Genomic DNA, 18530 nt, shown 5'->3' with positions numbered 1-18530 from the left:
TGAGCTTTACAGATTGATGGCTTTCTCAGATTCATGTGGCGTATGAGGGGTGGCTTGAACCACGTCAGCTTTTAAAGCATTCACCTTGCTAGATGCCTTTTCAAGGCAAAGGGACGTTAACAATGGATTTCGATGAAAGCTCTCTACAACATCCTCAAGCTAAGTTGTCAAATACTAAAGAAAGGAACTGGAAATTGACAGACTTATACCAGTTTTGTAAAGCTGTACAAAAGCACTGTAGTTTCCATTTTTATGGCCTATCATATTAGTATTTGATACACATACACACCTTAGAAATAAAATCTACACTGCCATCTAGTGTTAACCAACTACCTTAACTGAGAACTTAAAAGTCAGGTTACCTTGTACTACGCACCAGAATAATTTTAGTATATTCCAAAACAATACAAAAGAAATGCATTTAAAGGTATAAAATTGCCTATGATAAGTATCGGAGATTATTTATTTATTTATTTGAGTTGGAGTCTCACTCTGTCACCCAGACTGGAGTGCAGTGGCCGCTCCTGACCACCGCAGCCTCGACCCGCTGGGCTCCGGCGATCCTTCCGCCTCAGCCTTCCGAGTAGCCGGAATTACAGGCATGCGCTACCACGCCCAGCTGATTTTTTGATTTATTGTAGAGATGAGGTCTCGCTGCCCAGGCGGGTCTCGAACCCGTGGGCCCAGGTAATTCACTCACCTCAGCCACCCAAAGGCGCGGGATTACAGGCTGAGCCACCGAGCCCGGCCCGGAGATTATTTAAAATTCACGTGGAGTATAATTATTTTTCTCTGTCAAAGAATTTATGGGAAGTCTTTCCGCTTTTGCATATATTGACCAAATGAGTGGAGGATTTCTTTTATATTCTCTAATTTTGAGAGGATGTCTTCTGAAACGGAAACAGCGCTTGTTTTATAAAGATGAAATTGTAAAAGGATGCTCTTAATGACGTCACCTCACATGTCAGATCTAACTTACCCGATAATATACACAATACATGTGAAGAGGAGCCCTGTGGCAAGTGTCCTCCTAAAGGCAGGTGCAGATGGAGTTGGGGAGAGGCAGAGACAAGACACTCCTCCTGGGAGGCAACCGCCTCTGGAGAGCTGGGGTCTGTTTCAGAAAACACTTTGCAAATTTTGATCAAAATACTTCTTCCTTTTCAAAATCAACCTTGTCTTCCCAAATGGTGTTTTAGGTACCTGGCATTATTTCTTCATCTACTTAATAGACGTCTGTCGAGTAAGAAACTGCCTTTTTCACCTCTGTGTGCTTTACAATAGGACAGACTTTGTCTGCAGGGTGTTTGCGCACGCCGACCCCCTTATTTACCTAGGTAACTCCTACGTTTTCAAACCTCAGCTCAAGTGTCACTTCTTCAAGGACATGTCCCTGACAAGGCTAAATTTCAAAGCTACCTATACTCTACTTCTGTGGCCCCTGTCACATCTGTAGTGCTGCATGCTGGCACAAGTCCTTTAACAGCTTCACAAAGGCCAGGACAACTGTGTCCATCTTTGCTCACCATTCGACATTCCATGCCTGGCACGGTGTGTGGCCGCCACATAGTAGATACTCAATAAATATCGGCCAAGGAAATAAACCGATGAATTAATAAAACAATTGATGAAACCACGGCACTGCATGCGAAACCTGCAGAGAACTAAGTAAGACATAGTCTCTTAACCTCAAGAAACCTGGTGAGAAGAGATCATGAATAAATACTTCCTCTACCAGGCACGGATGAGAGGCTCCATAAGAAGGATGCAGAGAAAAGAACAGAGCTGCCAGAATTCAGAGTTTTCGGAGAGGAAGGCAAGGCCAGGGCAAGCCTTTGGAAAAGGTGGTGGGGAGAAGTGGGTCTTCCAGGACGGAAGCATGTGAATATGTGATATGCACGAATTGGAGTCCAGAGCAATGGGCAGAGCAGACGGTGCGAGCAGAGGCCCCGGGGCAGAACAAGTGTTCATCCTGAAGACAGCTGCCGTGAAGGGGCGGGGAGGATAGAGAAGTGGGCGAAGTCAATGGGCAGTCTTGCCTAGCCCATTTACTTTGAAACACAGGTGGGTTCCACCCTGGGAGCAGAGAAGAGATTCCAGGAGGGAGCCCATGGCCGCAGCCAGGATCACCAGGACTACAGCTGTGCTTTCAAGACAGACCAGGAGAGGAAGGGGCAAGGAGCAGCACGCTGAGCACAGAGCGATCAGGCCAGCGACAAAGACGGCACTGAAAAGAGGGGCTGAGGCCACCCATGGACACAGTGCTGCTCACATGTGCTGAGCAGGCAGGGCAGTGACAATGGAGAATGGCAGGACCTGTGCTCACGACATGCACTTAGGAACCACAGGTGTGGCGGTGGGAAAGGAAGCCATGGCCACGGGTCGGAACGTGCAGGGGAAAGGGCATGCCATTTCCCACTCGGTTGCCACAGTTGACATAGAAAGTCAACCATGGCAAGGACATGGAGCAACCCTAACGCTCGTGCTTTGCTACCCGGAAAGCAGAACAGAAAAACCACTTTGGCAAACTCTTCGGTAGCTGATTTTGAAGCTCAGCATACACCTACCACTTGTATGACCCAGTCATTTCACTCCTAGGTATGCATTCAAAGGAAATAAATATACAAGTCCACAAAAAGACTTGTAGAAAAGACTCACAGTCGTTTTATTTATAATAGCCTGAAACTAGAAACAGCTCAAAATTTCCTATTAGGTAAGTGGAGAAACAAATTGTAATTTTGCACAATGGAATATTACCAATAATAAAGCAATAAAAAAGAACAAACTCCTGGTACATACACATGGATGAAGCTCAAAAACATGTTGAATGAAAGAAGGCAGACACACAAGTGTGTGTACAAAATGATTCTATTCGCATTAAGCTTGAGGAAAAAACACCAGACCTGGTGATTAGGAAGTCACAGAAGAACTTCAGGAGAAAAGTTTCACAAAGTGATGGAAACCAAGTTATACCTTATCTGATTAGGGAGGACTAAATGGTAAGGAAGCAAAGGGCCACATACAGGGGTCAGCAAACTTCAGTCTACAGGCCAAATCTAGCCCACCGACCTGATCCCGTACGGTCTGAGAGTGAGCCATGGCTTTCACATTTTCAAAGGTCTTTAAAAGAATGCAACAGAAACCATATGTGTCCCACAAAGCCTAAACTACTTCCTATCTGGCCCTTAGAGAGAGATGGCTGCTCCCCGATCGAGACTTCCCCTCATGTCTGGCACTGAAGTGAAACGAAGAAAGTGATGGAGCCTGTGGCTTAAAAAGGAAGCAAGGTAAATGTGAAGGGAAGAGGAGACAGCCTGACGATAAAAGACGTAGCTACACTTTAGAAGCAGTGGAGGTAAAGAAATACTGGACACAAGCAGGACAGTGCCCTTAAAAACGGAAGAGAAAGGCCACTCTACAACAGGTGGAAAGAAGGAAGGATGATGTGAGGAGGAACCGACAGCTTATCAGAGGTTCCACACTTCACAGGGGAGTAGGCTGGGGCCTGTCCTGACCACTCTGCGTAAGATTCACAAGCCTTCCCCCGCAGTCCCAAGCTCTGCTATCTTGTTCTCGACTTTCTTTTTTCCATAGGACCTATCATCAAACTTGCTAGACACTTAGTGCTTGTATATTTGCAAGCCCACTAGAATGCAAGTACCATGAGGGCAGGAATATGTGTCTTTTATTCCCTGATGTGCCCTAAGCATCTAGACTGGCACAAGGCACAGAGAAGGGACTCAGAAAATCTTTGGTAAACAAGGGTAAAACTTTAATCTGCAGGGAGTGAGAGGCTTAAGCTGGAGGAGGAGTTCTCGAGATCAGCACTCTCTGCATTTTGGGACAGATCATTCCTGTTGCGAAGAGCTGTCCTGCACATCACAGGACTCTGCAGATCGCTGACCTCTACCCACTAAGTGCCAGTAGCACTCCTCTCCTCTGTGAGGCCAAACAAAAATGTCTTCAGACATTATCAAATGTCCCCTGAGGGGTAAATCATTGTGGTTGAGAAGCACGGGGCTAGTCGTGAACATCAAGACTGCGAGGGAATCAATCACTCATTCAATCATTTGACACATGCCTACGGAAGGCCAAACAGGGGCGAGGCACTATGGAAACAAGATGCAGAGCTGACAAGGTCCCTGACCTCAAGACACTTCTGGTCTGGTGAGGAAGACTATAGACTATGACGATGACGATTATTAAGCAACTATAAATTGTGATTACCGTTACGAAGGAAATATACAGGGTAGAGAAACAAACAAGCAAGCAGACAAACAAACAGGAAAGATCTGCTTTATAAAGGGCAATCAGAGAAGGCTTCTCAGAAGAGGGAGTATTAAAGTTGAGGATTCAAGTTTGAAAAGGAGACCACCACAGGAAGAGAGAAAAAACAAAACACACACCCGGGCCCTCAAACAGGAAAGAGTACAGCACCTTCAAGGAAGGGTGGCCTGCCTGGGGCACCATGGCAGAAGGGTGGAGTCTGAAATGAGCCCAGGGGCCAGTCACAAGTGGTGAGACCCTGGAACAGAGGCTGGTGTTAATGCTGACCATAAGGGAGTATCAATGGTGGGCTTGCCCTGGGCATGACATACGCCAACGGATGTTCTGACGACTCTGGCTACCAAGTAGGCCCTGGCCAGCTGCCAGGAGGACCTGGGGAATGAGGAGAAAGATCCATCAAAAGCACCCTAAGAAGCGGAGGACATGCCAAGGTGGGGTGCGGCTGTCTCCAGGAGGGGCCACAAGCCCAGGAGGAGGACTAAAGGAGGAAATGGCCATCAGGAAAGAGGACCGGACACCGCAGGGAAGGCACAGCTCCTCGATACGACGGTGAGGAATGAAATGTGCTCCTGAGACGGCACCAAAACAGGAAGACTGGTGTCACAGGTGGGGACACGGGCAAAACAGCCTATCAGAGCCTTGAAAACTCTGTTCCTCCACAGGTCCCTGACTTCACACACTGCTCTGTGAGTATTCATGAAGTGAGCTTCATTGGATAGGAGATGTTGGTACATACAGAGATACATACAGACACTTCGAGGACACTGAGTACAGCTCTCAAGACATTTTCCATGGCCAAACTGATCCTCTCCATTGCGACTCTGAGTTACTAAGTAAAGTGTGAGGGCAAAAAGCTCAAAAGGAAGATAGGCACAGAAAAAAATCAAGTTACTCAAGTCTTGGTAAAAAATATGCACTTACCTATAAGCATTAATATAATCTTTTCTGTGTTCCAGAAGAAAATCTCTCAGTTTACCAATGTGAGAAATCTAAAATTTAAAAAGAGAGCAAACAGTTTATATAGATATGTTACCCTTATGTAATAAATTTTAAATTAACAGAGAATGAAATGCAAGCTGCAGAAAGACTTTGAAGCTACAAACTGAGCAACTTTGGTTTTAGACTCTGATACAGTCACTAACTTTTTGACATTCCTGGACCTTGGTCTCTTACCGATGGCTCCTTTTGCTTGTAATTGTTATGACCTATGACAGTATGAGTAAATCATTTCTAAGCAACTTAGAAATTAAATGAGATGACGCGTATCAAGTAATTACACAGCATGTGCTCAATAAAGGCTAATTCCTTTCCTTATAGGTCTTATATCTAAAATTTTACAGACAAGTATTTCTTCTTCCAAGTGTCCCAGCGGGCAGAGTCTACGGCTGAGGGTCCACACAGAGAAGCAGAGTTAAAGAAAACGTTCAGGGGCCATGATTTGTCCCGACACAGCAAAGTTCCACCTTCCCTATGGCCGACTTCAAAGGACAAACAGAAAGAACACAAAGGAATAGGTCCCTGTATCATACTTGCGATGGCTGTTTCTGGTACAAGACAAACCTGCTCTAAAGTGCCTACCATGTGTTAGGCAACTTGCGTGGAGTTAGGAATTCAAAAATAAATACATAAAATAAAAGAAACATTCAGATCACAGTCAACGGGGACAAAAGTGTTTCCAGAAGGAGAGTGCGATTAACTGGCCAGCAGCCCGCGCCTGTCCCCGGAGCGCTTGCCCTGGCTTCCTACTCAAGTCTTCCACACTCATTCCGAGCACACGTGCCCACCCTTGACAGGTCTGGACTTTCATCATGTCCACCACAGTTTTCCTGTCAAGGCCAGCACAGGCTAGTTTTCACTTTGCTCTGAACTTAAAAGGACTTCTGCATACCACCCACTTGGCACGCAACTATTCATGACTATGTACTCTGCCTTGACTTCATATGCATGCTTCTTTGTCGGGGACACTATGAATGATGCAAAGAGGCTTCCCAGCTTTCTCTACAGTTCTAAGCAAAAGAAGCAGCATAGAAGTCGATCAACAAACATTTGTGGAACAAGGAAAGGCCTCAACACAAAACTGTATTTACCACAAAAGAAACACTCACGGCTTGTCTGGCGATAGGTCAGTAGAGGTTCAGTTAAATTTCCCGCAGTCTAGACCATTACTATAAATGGGCTCAGAAATATATCCTCAGGCATTGTAAGAGTACAAAAAAAAATATGTCCACAATATCCACGTGTTGAACAGACAGCAAGCCATGACTGAGAGTCTGTCCACCATCCCTGATGCTGCTAGGCACTTGCACATACATGGTCTCTTTCTCCTGCCCGCAGCCTTGCTGTGGCCAGATTCTCCCTGTTCTCAATAACCAGTTTGGAAAGTGAGACTCACAGAAGCTCAGCGACTTGTTCACATTTGGTACATGGGCTCAGATTCAAGCTCAGGACTTTCTGAATCCAGATTCAGTGTTTCCCACTATACCAGAGCTGTCTTTCTTACATTTCTGTTGCTGTTTTCCACTTAAGCTGACTCATGAAATCTGACTTTTAAGTCTGTTGGGAAAAGGTATAAGAGAGATGCAAGCAAGGTGTTTATCCTGCTTCACATACAAGATTTGACCAAGTTACTCTTTTGTTTCAAAGCCTTCAATGGTTTCCATCCCCTCACCCCAGCCCCTGCCTACCAAAGGTCAAAAATCCAACTGCCGAATTGTCTTACACATCTTTAAAACAAAGTAAAATAAAAACAAATAATTAAAAAAACCTAACCGTCTTTAGGGGCCAGGTAAACAGAATAAATGAGTGAGGCAAGAGAGGTGAATAGGTACAATATACTTGGTAGCAGTGAATTCTGGTTTTAAAACAGACTGCAGCCAAAGGCTCAGCTCTGCAGGCTGATTTGCCAAAGGGCAGCCAACGCGTCATCGCAGGGACTGACCAGTGGGAACAAGTCCCAGCTCCCAAGAACAGCACTCGCGCCCTTCGCACTTCTGCCCCCCAAGTCCCCGCCACGCGCCCATGGCAGACCCCAGGCTCCAAATCCCAGAGCTTCCCACCACTTCCGCATCCACATGCACACCCTTTCCCTGGAATGCCCTGCCCCCATTCTCTGCCGGGTAAGTTCTTCCACCTCATTCAGGACTCTTTCCCGCCTCACCCCACTCCGCATGTCAGCGCAACTGGATCCCACTCCCTCATCGAGGGCCGCACAGGCATCGACTGCAGCAGTCCTTCCTGCAAGGTGACACACGACCAGGCACAGACTGGCTTCCCTTTGCCAGACTCCAGTTCCAACAGGCAGAGGGAGAAGGCATGGCCTCTGGAACCCCTGCTACGCCTTCGATAAACAGTGGGTCCTGAATCACCTCAGGACGACACCTCCTGCGGTAGGCGGGGTAATGTTTTCCCTGCTTTGCCCCCACAAGGTGTCTGACTCCGAATTCCTGGGACCTGCGACTCTATGCTGTCACATGGCAAAGGGGAGCTGAGGGAGCAGATGAGTCAAGCTTGCCGACTGGTCGGCCTTAAAATGAGATCATCCTGGATTATCCAGGTAAGCCCACTGTATTCGCGAGCATGCTTCAATGTGGAAGAGGGAGGCAGGAGAGAGAGCCAGGGTGATGCAATGTGAGAAAGACTCGACCCAGCGCTGCTGGCTTTGGAGACGGAGGAAGGAAGCCAAGGAACGCAGGGGCAGCCTCTAGAAGCTAGAGAGGGCGCAGTGAGGGCTTTCCCCTTGAGGCTCCAGGAAGGGATGCAGCCCTGCCAACACCTTGCTTTTAGCCCAATGAGTCCCACTTGGACATCTGATTTATAGAACTATACGATAACAAATCTGTGTTGTTTTAAGCTATAAGACTGTAGTAATTTGTTACAGCAGCAATAAGAAGCTAATACACCTACTAAGAGCCTTAATATCCATAACACATTTTTTGGAGACATTAAGTTTCCTATTAACAGTTTTAAAAAGTCCAGAGGAATCTGCCAGGCAAGCTCCATCTAGCCGCCACCCCCACTTTTAGCTACTTCCAGTCCATGAGGTGGAGCGGCGCCTGGGGATGAGTGCCAGGAGCCAGCAGGCCTTTGGGCAGCTCACTAGAACGTAATTATGAGAGGTCTCAGTTAAAGTCTGACAAATGTGATCCCGACTACATATGCTCTGCAGCGGCAAATCTCTATAAAATGAGGTTATTAAAACAGAATAAAGCTTGTTCAGGATTAAATGGAATTCTTGATAAGAGGTGAGTTAAGTAATTACTGAATTTAACTTGGTACTTAACATGAACACAATGTATAGAATACTTCAAATGCCAAGAATGAACAGAAAAAAAGGAACATTAAGATTTCTTTAGATATTTGAGAACTCTGAAATTTCTATTAACTCCTAAAAAAAATCCAAAAATCATTTTTAAAAATCAACAACAAAGAACAAAGTTCCGTAGGTCTTTGATTTACCTAAATAGGCACACTTAAGTCCCCAAATACCATTCTATGACAAAATTATCTTTGTAAAGAATGCTTTGATAGTTTAATCACATGACTACCATCAACTTTATAAACATGCTTGGCCAAGCTCTGATCTACTTATTATTAGGCTTAGTCCTATTTTTGAGAAAAACTGCTGAAGACAGCATATTACAGTTCATACAATTCTGAGATACCCCTTATTTTTTGAAATTGTTGGAGAGGTCAAGTAGCAGTATGCTTTGGATTTCTAATATTTCCACACAAAGTGCTAATTTTTAAAGAGTCACTTAAATGATAAAGTAGGAATAAGCAAACACCTAAAGAAAATGCCTCTTACTTCCAAAAAGAGAAAGCTCATTCTGTGTAAAGTTAGATCGGGAAATCAGAGTACGACAAAAGTGCATCTGCCCTTTAAGGATGTAAAACCAGCATCAACGTCTTACAGTTTTGATCTCCTCCAATGACATGGGAGATGGCGTGGGGAGAGGGCGGAGGGAAAATGGCCCTGAGAGGAAGGAAAGGATCGCTGGCGAAGTCTCTGCAGGGCCAGGTGGGTGATAAGGAATAAGCCTAAGAACACAGGGAGTGCCCCGGGGGCCAAAGCCATGCTGGGGGGCCCAAGCCATGCTGGGGAGCCCGTCACAGGCTTGGCAGCAGGAGGGACACGCCGTCTCCGCAGCCCCCTGCCGCTGTGGCTCCCGTCCTCTGCCCGGAAAGCCTTCCTTGTCCCGCCTTCCAGGTTCTGCTTGGGCGGTGCCTTTTCTGAACAGCCTTGCCTAGCGCCTTCCTCAGTGTTCTACTTGTCTGAACTGTCTGCATCACATGGGAAGTATTTGTCTAGGACTAGGCTTCAGTTAAGTCCCTCGAGGTCAGCATCTCTGTCCTGTTCATTTCTGCTTCTCCAGTAGTGTCCCGATATCAGAAAGGGGAAAAAAGGGAAGGGGAGAAAAGAGGAAATCCAATGGAAAAGGTTTCAGGATCTGATAAATCCTGAGGTACTAGATATATCAAAAGGTATCTGCCCCTAGATAACTGAGTGAATGAGAAAAAATTAAGAGGGATAATGTAGCTGTCGGTGCAAATAAAGAGCTCTCCTAGGGAAGTCAGTGAGGTGTGTTCAGAAGGCACTGCATTGCCATACAGACCGGGCAGCCTCATATGCGCCACAGGATGACATCTGTTCTCACAAAATGGACAGCTTTCTTCGACACCGATGATGGTCTACCTTGGAAAGGTTTTTGTCAGTGAGCTATGGTCTAGTCAAACTGCCACATTATATTAAATATGTCTCTACAGAGATGACAGAGACAGAAGAGAGAATCCTGTATTTCTACAATAAACTGTAGTTTAAACAAGAATTAAATTGTAGCTGAGAAAGAAAAAAAAGAAAGGAATTGCAGTGTGCATTTAATGTCTCTTCTGGGTTGTTTCACTTAATTCTGACAACAACAACAACAACAACAACAACAACAGATTCTGACAACAACCTGTGGAAACAGATCTTCTTCTTAGTGGAAAGAAACCAAAGCCCTGAGAGGCGATATTACCAACAGAGCTGGAAGTAGGGCGCTAATTTTGCTAAACTAGCATGGACTTCCTCAATACCGTAAAATCAGCAAATGTGTTGATTTGAAATATGATTTATGTCAATGTTTCCAGTTTCATTTGATAGTACATTTTAATATCTGCTGTATATTGTTGTTATTTCACTGGTTAAAGAACTTCACACGTAATGGTTAATGATATTAAAGAATTATAATAAATTTTACTTAGGTGTGAAGATACTATGTATTATGATGTTCTTATTTATCTTGTTTTTAGAATCCTTATCTTTTAGAGATAAATACCGAACAATCTACAAATAAAATTATACAATGCCTACAACTTGCTTTAAAAGACGACGAGGGGAGGTAGGAGATGAAACAACATCAGTCCAGAGTTGATAATGGATGAAGATGGGTACATGCATACGCATGGGGTTCCTTACACCAGCGGTCGTCAACATTTTTGGCATCGGGGACTGGTTTCATGGAAGAGTTTTTCCATGGGACTCAGTAGGGGGATGATCTGGGGATGATTCAAGCACGTTACATTTGTTGTGCAGTTTATTTGTTATTATTACATTGTAATAGATCACGAAATACTGACACAACTCACTGTCACGCAGAATCCATGGAGGCCCTGAGCTTGTTTTCCTGCAACTCGACGGTCCCATCTGGGGGTGATGGGAGATGGTGACACCCAAAGTGTGCTGCCTATGTGCAGTCTACTCCGTCATCTCGTTCTGGTGGCCGTCACTGCAGAAAACCCTGCTTAACAAAGATAGGCTGTTGGAAATAGAAGTAGGCTTTTCCGTGCTTGGATGCCCATCTCAGGATACTCTGCCTTGACTTTAATCCAGGACGTATGGGGATCTGAAGTTGTCTCAAGCATACTTTTATTTATTTTTATTTTTTTATTTTTTGAGTTGGAGTCTCACTCTGTCACCCAGACTGGAGTGCAGTGGCCACTCGCGGCTACCGCAGCCTCGCCTGCTGGGCTCCGGCGATCCTTCCGCCTCAGCCTTCTGAGTAGCCGGAATTACAGGCATGCGCTACCGCGCCGGGCTGATTTTTTGATTTATTGTAGACATGAAGTCTCGCTGCCCAGGCGAGTCTCGAATCCGCGGGCTCAGGCAATCCACCCACCTCAGCCTCCCAAAGGCGCGGGATTACAAGCTGAGCCACCGAGCTCGGCTTTCAAGCATACTTTTAAAAGGCCACTGACATTTGTGATCTCAAGCAGTTGATCCTCTTCCAGCAGGGACAAAGTCGACTCACCTGGCTACTTCACACACGGGTCATGGGTCCATCCCTTCTTGCTCTGGGGGTCTTTCGTGGTTGGGAAGGAATGCCCAAACTCTTTGAAAACTGAGGCAGGCGATCATGCACCAGCTGGGAGAAGGAAGGCCTTGGCTCAGTCTCTTTCAAAGCCTCTGCTAATGTTTGGAATATGTCAAAAGTCCCTGCGTTCCCTTGTTGCCCCAGCGTTCCATTTTGGCTTTGAACGTAGCCCCTTCATCTGACGACTTGAACACAGTCGCCGTTCTCCCCTGAAGTGGTAGATTGAGTCTGTTGAGCAAATTGAATATGTCATACAAGTAAGCAAGCTTTGTGACCCATCTGTAGAAAGCCACCTCCCTTCTATGAACAAGAGAAGACGTGTGTGCTCAGGAGCCACACCTCCTAGAGGTTTCTCTGCTACCTCCAAGCCAGGTGAAGGACCCCTCTTGCAAACATATCTCTTACAGAGATGTCATCATCTTGTTTTCAATTGTTTCCATGTTCCTCTGACATAGCTGGCACACGCCTAGCCCAAAGTGGCTCTTCAATAATTACTTAATGCTCCAAGTTGAACTGATTTTCTACGCCCTTCAAGAATGGGCAATAGGGCAAAATAAGCTCCAAAATAGGAAGGCAGCCACACACTTTCCATTATCCACTAGATGGCAACCCAAGTGCTAGAGCAGTAGTAAAAGCAAGACCTCTGGAGGGGGGGGGACCATTTTTTCCCCAAGGGCTTTAAAAATTTCTCTGGTTCTTTCTTTTGATCTGGACTCAAAGGATAAATAAAGATTCTCTGTTCTGCGCAGGATGAAGCTTAAATGACATTGTTTTAAACATACAAGAGTACTTCGGATGAGCCCAGGGCGATTTTAAAACACCGCATCTTCGACACAAAGGCACTCTGGGCTCATGGCTGCCAGCTGCCTGCCGGTGGCAGGCCTGGCTTTGTTTTTGTGTGTCACCCACAGAACAGCCTTGCTAGCCGCTCCTTTGTGGGTGTTTTGTAAATTACTCAAAGCAAGATAAACTGTAAAACAAAAACTCTGGTACAAAACGGTAGGATTCCTCTCAAAGTACAACTGCATTCTAGCTACAGGGAGAGTTCGAGGCAGTGGACAAGTGTTCTTTGCTGAGCACAGCAGTGGTTGACTTGCAGACCCCCTGGCCCTTCCCAGGATGACAGAAATTCTGTTCTGCTGGCACTCACAACACTTTCAACAAAGACCTGATTGATTATGAAACACTAAGTACGATTTGCATAATTTGCCTCTGCAAGAAACAAGCATTGTTCAAGATTAAAGAGACTCCAGTAGGTCACTCTGGCATATTGTAAAAAGTTCCCTGTAACACAAAATCATTATTTTTTTCATTCAATCAGTGGACACAGCTTGCTGTTTAGTTTAGTATGCAGCCAAAAGCACAGCCAGAAAAACCACTGTTGTATAAATGTTTGCCAACTACAGATAAGCTAAAATGACTTTTCACAAGGATCTTGTTCCCAACTTTAATTTGGAGCCCTCTGACTAAATTCTGAATCCACTCCCTTCCGTCTTGATTGAAAAATGCACCAATGCCAGTGGTTAAGTCTGAGCTAAAAGTTCAGAACCAACACATCTCTGAAGTGCATCGACCCTGCTGAAGTCACAGTGGGGTTGACTTGAGTCCTGCCCCTGTGCTTAGAAGCTCCTTGGCGACCAGGCACCCACGCAAGAGCCTGGCACGGCCAGACATTCCACTGTGCTTTGGGCCACAGCAGTGAGTTTGTTAAGGGACCACATACAGGAACGGCTCCTGTGTTGCACTCTTCTCTCCGCAGTTGTTAGCTCTGTGGGCTGGATCCGTCTCCTATCACTTTCCCCTAATTCCCACTGAGGGGTCGTGGTTACTGTGGGAGCCTCTTCTCCAGGCCTCCACACATGCTGGGGGCTCTCCCCCGGCCCCTCCTGAAGCACAAGGCTCCCTTGGCTCCAGGACTCCACTCTCTCCAGGTTCTCTTCTAAAACCTCGGGCACCATTTCTGCGCCTTTGCCAACCTCTGAAACTAACTTCTCGTCAGTTCAGCCCCGGGCTCTTTCTTTGCTTGTTCTTGCTAAGCCCACTCATTCCACAGCTTTGTTTGTCATCCACGGCTGTACTTACTATCTATGTGAATATTCACCAGCCACGGCCTCTCTCCCGTGTTCCTGGTGAGTGGATCAGACTGTCTCCTGGCCACTGCCAGTACGTGCTCCACAGGGCCTCAGAAGCAGCGTGGCCCAGCGGTATCCTCAGGCAGCCACTCACGCTCCGGCTGACACCCAGGCCCTCCTGTCCCAGTGACCCCAGAGAGAAAGGCTTCGTCCTCTCTCTCTGGACTCCCCCCGTCAGAAACTCCCAGCCATCACGCCCTCAGTCCTCTCTTCCACCTCGCAAGTCCAACTTGCCAGCCAGTCCTGGCCACTCCCTTGTCAAACACCAGCTGCCCCCCCAGTCTTTCTTCCTCTACTTCCTGAACACGTCCGCGTGCCAGCATCAACTGGGCCCCAAGGAAGCTTTAAAATGTGGCATTCTGGGTTCACTTCCCACCTCCTCTGTGTGAAGCCCTCCTTGAGGCAGGCTGTGTCTCAGAAATGTTGGCTGAATGCATAAAGTGCTCTATCCCATCATCCTGGAAATCTCATCAGAAAAAATACACAAGCCATGTTGATCTAAGGAATGCTATAATCAGCAGCTAAATAGCCTATTCTGGATTTTTGTTGAGAACCAATATCAATCTTGCTGACTGCAGTTTCCAGAATCCAGCATACGTCCTTTTAAGAGACACAGAGAGAAAACATGTACACAGGAGATTGGTTCTTCCAGTCCCCAACTTTCTAATTTCAGAGTTTCAAGTAACAGACAATAGGGTTGGTTGAATAGGGTTAAATTAGGTGGATGAACTCAGCAGTCTAATTTCTGATATTAGCAACTAACTCCCTGGCAACCTGAAAGGCACTGCTCCCTTTCTAATAGTAAGCCCCTATCCTCTATAAAGAAATTCAGAAATTAAAAAACGAAAACCCTAGATTCCTAGTGTTAATGACACAACCCCAGAACTCGTTGAATTCCAGAAGTCGAGTGGCACCACATGAAGCTTGACTACCCGTTAAGTTCAATGCAGCTTCCATTTTAAAACAGATCTAGGACTCTTACAGCTAAAGAAAATGCACATGTTGGGCATGTACGCAAGCCTTCCTCCTCACTCATTCCAGCCGCGACTTTCTCTTTCCAACTTTAACCTAACTAAACATGTCTATTCCCATTCTTCTAGCTCCCCAAACTGCAATTGTTGGCATTGCTCAACACATTTCCTCTATGTCCAAGGTTCTGTCCACTCCTGTTACGTGAACTTCCTATTGGCCTAGTCATGCTAGGTGACATACAGGGCACAACGCAAGTGACTCTCTCCCTGCCCAGATTCTCAAGACCAGCAAGGGTCTGCAAGGCTTCTGCTTGGCTTAAGGAGTTGTGTAGTGGGGCACGTGTTGCCTCTCCCAGCCACCCATTCCACACCACACAGCACAAAGTCCTTTCTTCCTCAGAATCGAGGTCAGCTGTCATGCTTCTCCCATCTAAGTCTTCTTTCTTCTCTAAGCCAAACACTCCCAATACTCTCAAGAACTTTTTATGTGAAACACAGTAAGTCCCCTACAGGTGAGCCTTCAAGTTATGAACTTGAACGATGCACACCTGTGGGTTTTTTTTAATGTATTCTTTTGCTCCACCAGGTGCCAGTATAGCCTGCTAAATACAAACAGTACGAGCAAACTCTTTAGGTCTCCTCCCACCGCTGCCGGAGCTTTTCTGTCTTAACAAACTCCTGCTTTCTCACTTAAAAAAAACCCCAACACATAGGGCTCTATGTAGCCGATTGTGTTAGTTGGGTGCCTAAGATAACTTCATTGGACTTAACAAATTGGACTCACAAATGCGCTCTTGGAATGGAACTTATTCGTATGTTGGGGACTTCCTGTACAGGATCTGTTGCTTCTGGCCATACTTATTACCCCTGAATGCAGCAGTTCATGGACCTCTCAAGTCAAACGTGGTTCCCAGAAGAGACTCAATGCTCTCTGTGCAGCCGGAAGTGCGGAGCGGAAGGCAGAACCATTGCCTCCCCAGTCCCAGAGTCCGGGCTAGTAACACCGCTTAAGGCACCGCATAAGGCATGCCACTGAGTTGAGTTGACTTGACATCAACTAAAACGACTTTTTCTATAAGTCTTTATTGTATTCACGCTTCCCCTTGTCATTTGCAATTCTGATCATCCTGCCATTAAAGACATCCATAACTAAAAATCATCAATTCAAAAAATGAGACAAAATTAGGACCGAAAAAAGCAGCACAGAGCTATAAACCCCTCCCTGTGGTCGGCCTGCTCAACTAGTCACAGACACTCTAACAGCTCATGTGAAAATGTTTCCTCCACAAAAACTTCACAGAGAGACTTTGCTAACGACTGCCTTCTGGAATCTAATATTCTCCTCCCCTACCTGCCTAGCAACGTGGTCCGAAACTACACAGTGAGGCGAGGAGGACAAAGTTTGGGCCTCCTGCATCTGTCTCTGCTGGTTAATCATCACTACTTTCTTTTCTGTGTGCTTGGAAACCTTTCTTTCATCTGTTCACTTGACAAATACGTAAGACCCAGCATGGGTCAGGCACGTTAAGGAAAGCGGTAATAAGGAAGAGAGGGAGGAGGGAGGACAGCACAAGAAGCTCCAACCCCAGGGCCTGACACGGCTTTGCGCTGCTGTGCAGTCAATCCAAACCCCACCTGGTCTAGGGGCTGTGTGTGGAGGGTGTGCAGGCGTGCTGTGCCCTTCTCCGTCTTGGCACTGGAAGGGCCTGGGTGGCAGAGTCAACAGGCCTGGGCCCAGAGTCGGCTCTGCCCCTTGGCGTGAGGCGGCCCTGTGCCGATCACTCAGCCCCCCCAGCCTTCACCTCTGAGACAACAATAATGCTGAAGGTGGCCACAAGGCCTTGATGACAATAACATCCACAAAGAATCTGACACTGTGTCTGGCATACGGCAGGTGCTCAGTCATTGTGCGTTTTCTTCCCCTTCTTTCCTGGGTCACCGCCTGGGTCTCACCTGTGAGGCAAGCTGGACGTCAGTGCAGAAAGGCGAATTCAACTCAGTTGACACTGAGAAGGCCACACTGGGCTGCAACATGCTCTTGCAGTAAGTGCAAAGCAGCTTGTTAACCCAGTGCTGGAATAGCTTGCTGTTTCTTCTGTTGGGCATCAGAGGGAGCTGCTGATTTGAGTTTAGGAGTCACGGTGGGAGTAAAAATGCATATTCCTTGATGCTAGAATCACACACACCTGAGTCTTCTCAAGGAGCAAATATCTGCCTAGAAGAGGCCCTAGGGTTGGACCAGTGAGGGGAACAGCAGGCTCACAAACCCTCACCCCAACCCTGGGTCCAGCTGTGAGCAGCAGGCATTGCTGAAGCAGGCGTCTTCCTCTGCCACACACACGGGCTCTGCCCCTGGGGGAGGCCTGCAGTGCGCAGCCCCCCCCCCCCCCCCCCGCCCTGCGCCTGGACACTCGCCCCATGTCTCTCTCTGGCTCCCGGCCTTCCCCATTCTCCGTGCATGCATGCGCCCCATGGAACTGTCCGACGACTCTCCACACACTGTTTCTGGAACTGCTGCTCACACTTGAACTCCACGGGCAGCCTCGAGGACTTCTGCTCTCTCGCAGGACTGGTAGACCTCATGAGCTGGCAGGGAGCAGGGCACCATCTCCAGGTGCCCAGTGATACCTAGCTGGTTCTCTGATCTCAGAGTCTCCGCTTGGTGCCAGGATTCCTAACCTGCTCGCTGCCAAGTCCAGATGGTAAGATTCCCAAGGTCCTTTCCTGATCAGGAATTCCAAGATAATTTTTTGGTGTTCTATCAACTTGAAAGCTCCTACAACCAAACCCTGCTAGGGTTTTTTCCACCTCTTTTATGTCTTCCCAAGTTTCCAGCATCATTCCAAGGCTCCAGGTATTTGGGATTCTCATTTATTGAAATTATCTGACTTAGGGAAATTCAGCTACAGAACTATGGGAAGCCTGGTCTAAGAAATTAGAAATGTCATTCACACACCAATAACGTGTAAGTAAAAGAAACAATAAAAGAATTACCTTGAGAGTCATAGTAGGCAGTTAATTTGGATACATGAGAAATGTTTGTGAGTAAATATGCAACAGCAATTTAACACTTATACACTGCTACTTGCTCTATGCCAAGAAGACTCATAAGGGCTTTTCGTGGATCGTTCCATTTCATCCTCATTATTAACTCATAAGGGCAGTAGCCACTGCATTCCCCGGGAACAGACGAAAGAGACTAAATATCTGGATCAAGATAGTACTGGGAAGTGGTAGGGCTGTGCTTGAACCTGGGGAAGTCTGTCTCAATTCTCTTCCCTGCTCTGAAAATTCTTCAACACATTGACAAAAGGGGCAAGGGGGAAGAAATTTCACTCATATTTGAGTTCTTCAAATTGAAGTCTCAACTCTATCATTACAATTATTTATATGCCTTGAAAAAACAGCTAAAGTCATATTTGAATTTCCTTTTCTAGTGGGGGATTATATTTTTAATTCCTCAAGTGGCCTTACAGAAAGAGTCACAAACATCTATAGTTTTTGACCTTTTTAAAGGCCAACAGGTGCCTTCAAGACCCTGGCAAAAGTTATGAATCTGATCTCTTCCCTTAAAAAATGAACAGACATACGGACACAAAAAACTCTCTGCCTGTCTTTTTTTTTTTTTTTTTTTAATAGAGATAGGGTCTCACTATGTTGCCCAGGTTGGTCTCGAACTCTTGGGGCTCAAGCAACCTCTCACCATGGACTCCCAAAGTGCTGGCCTCATAGGCGTGAGCCACTGCGCCCGGCCCTGCCTGTCATTTTGAGCACTTGGTTCACTGGAGCTC

The 18530-nt window shown here is 46.4% G+C and overlaps 1 protein-coding gene across 1 annotated transcript in view; it reads right to left on the bottom strand.

The window, feature by feature from the left end:
* The window catches only part of STX18 (syntaxin 18), a 120153-nt gene that overhangs the window by 51691 nt on the left and 49932 nt on the right, over nt 1–18530 (bottom strand). The window contains exon 2 of the mRNA XM_021711026.1: nt 5209–5276. The gene's annotated coding sequence lies outside the window, so the exon portion shown is untranslated. The remainder of the gene's footprint in view (nt 1–5208; nt 5277–18530) is intronic.

Source organism: Carlito syrichta, unplaced genomic scaffold (assembly GCF_000164805.1).
Source record: "Carlito syrichta isolate Samal-C Ts95f unplaced genomic scaffold, Tarsius_syrichta-2.0.1 Scaffold301819, whole genome shotgun sequence".
Lineage (NCBI taxonomy): Eukaryota > Metazoa > Chordata > Mammalia > Primates > Tarsiidae > Carlito > Carlito syrichta.
The sequence above is the reverse complement of the archived record's forward strand: the minus strand, read 5'-3'. Positions and strand labels throughout refer to the sequence as shown.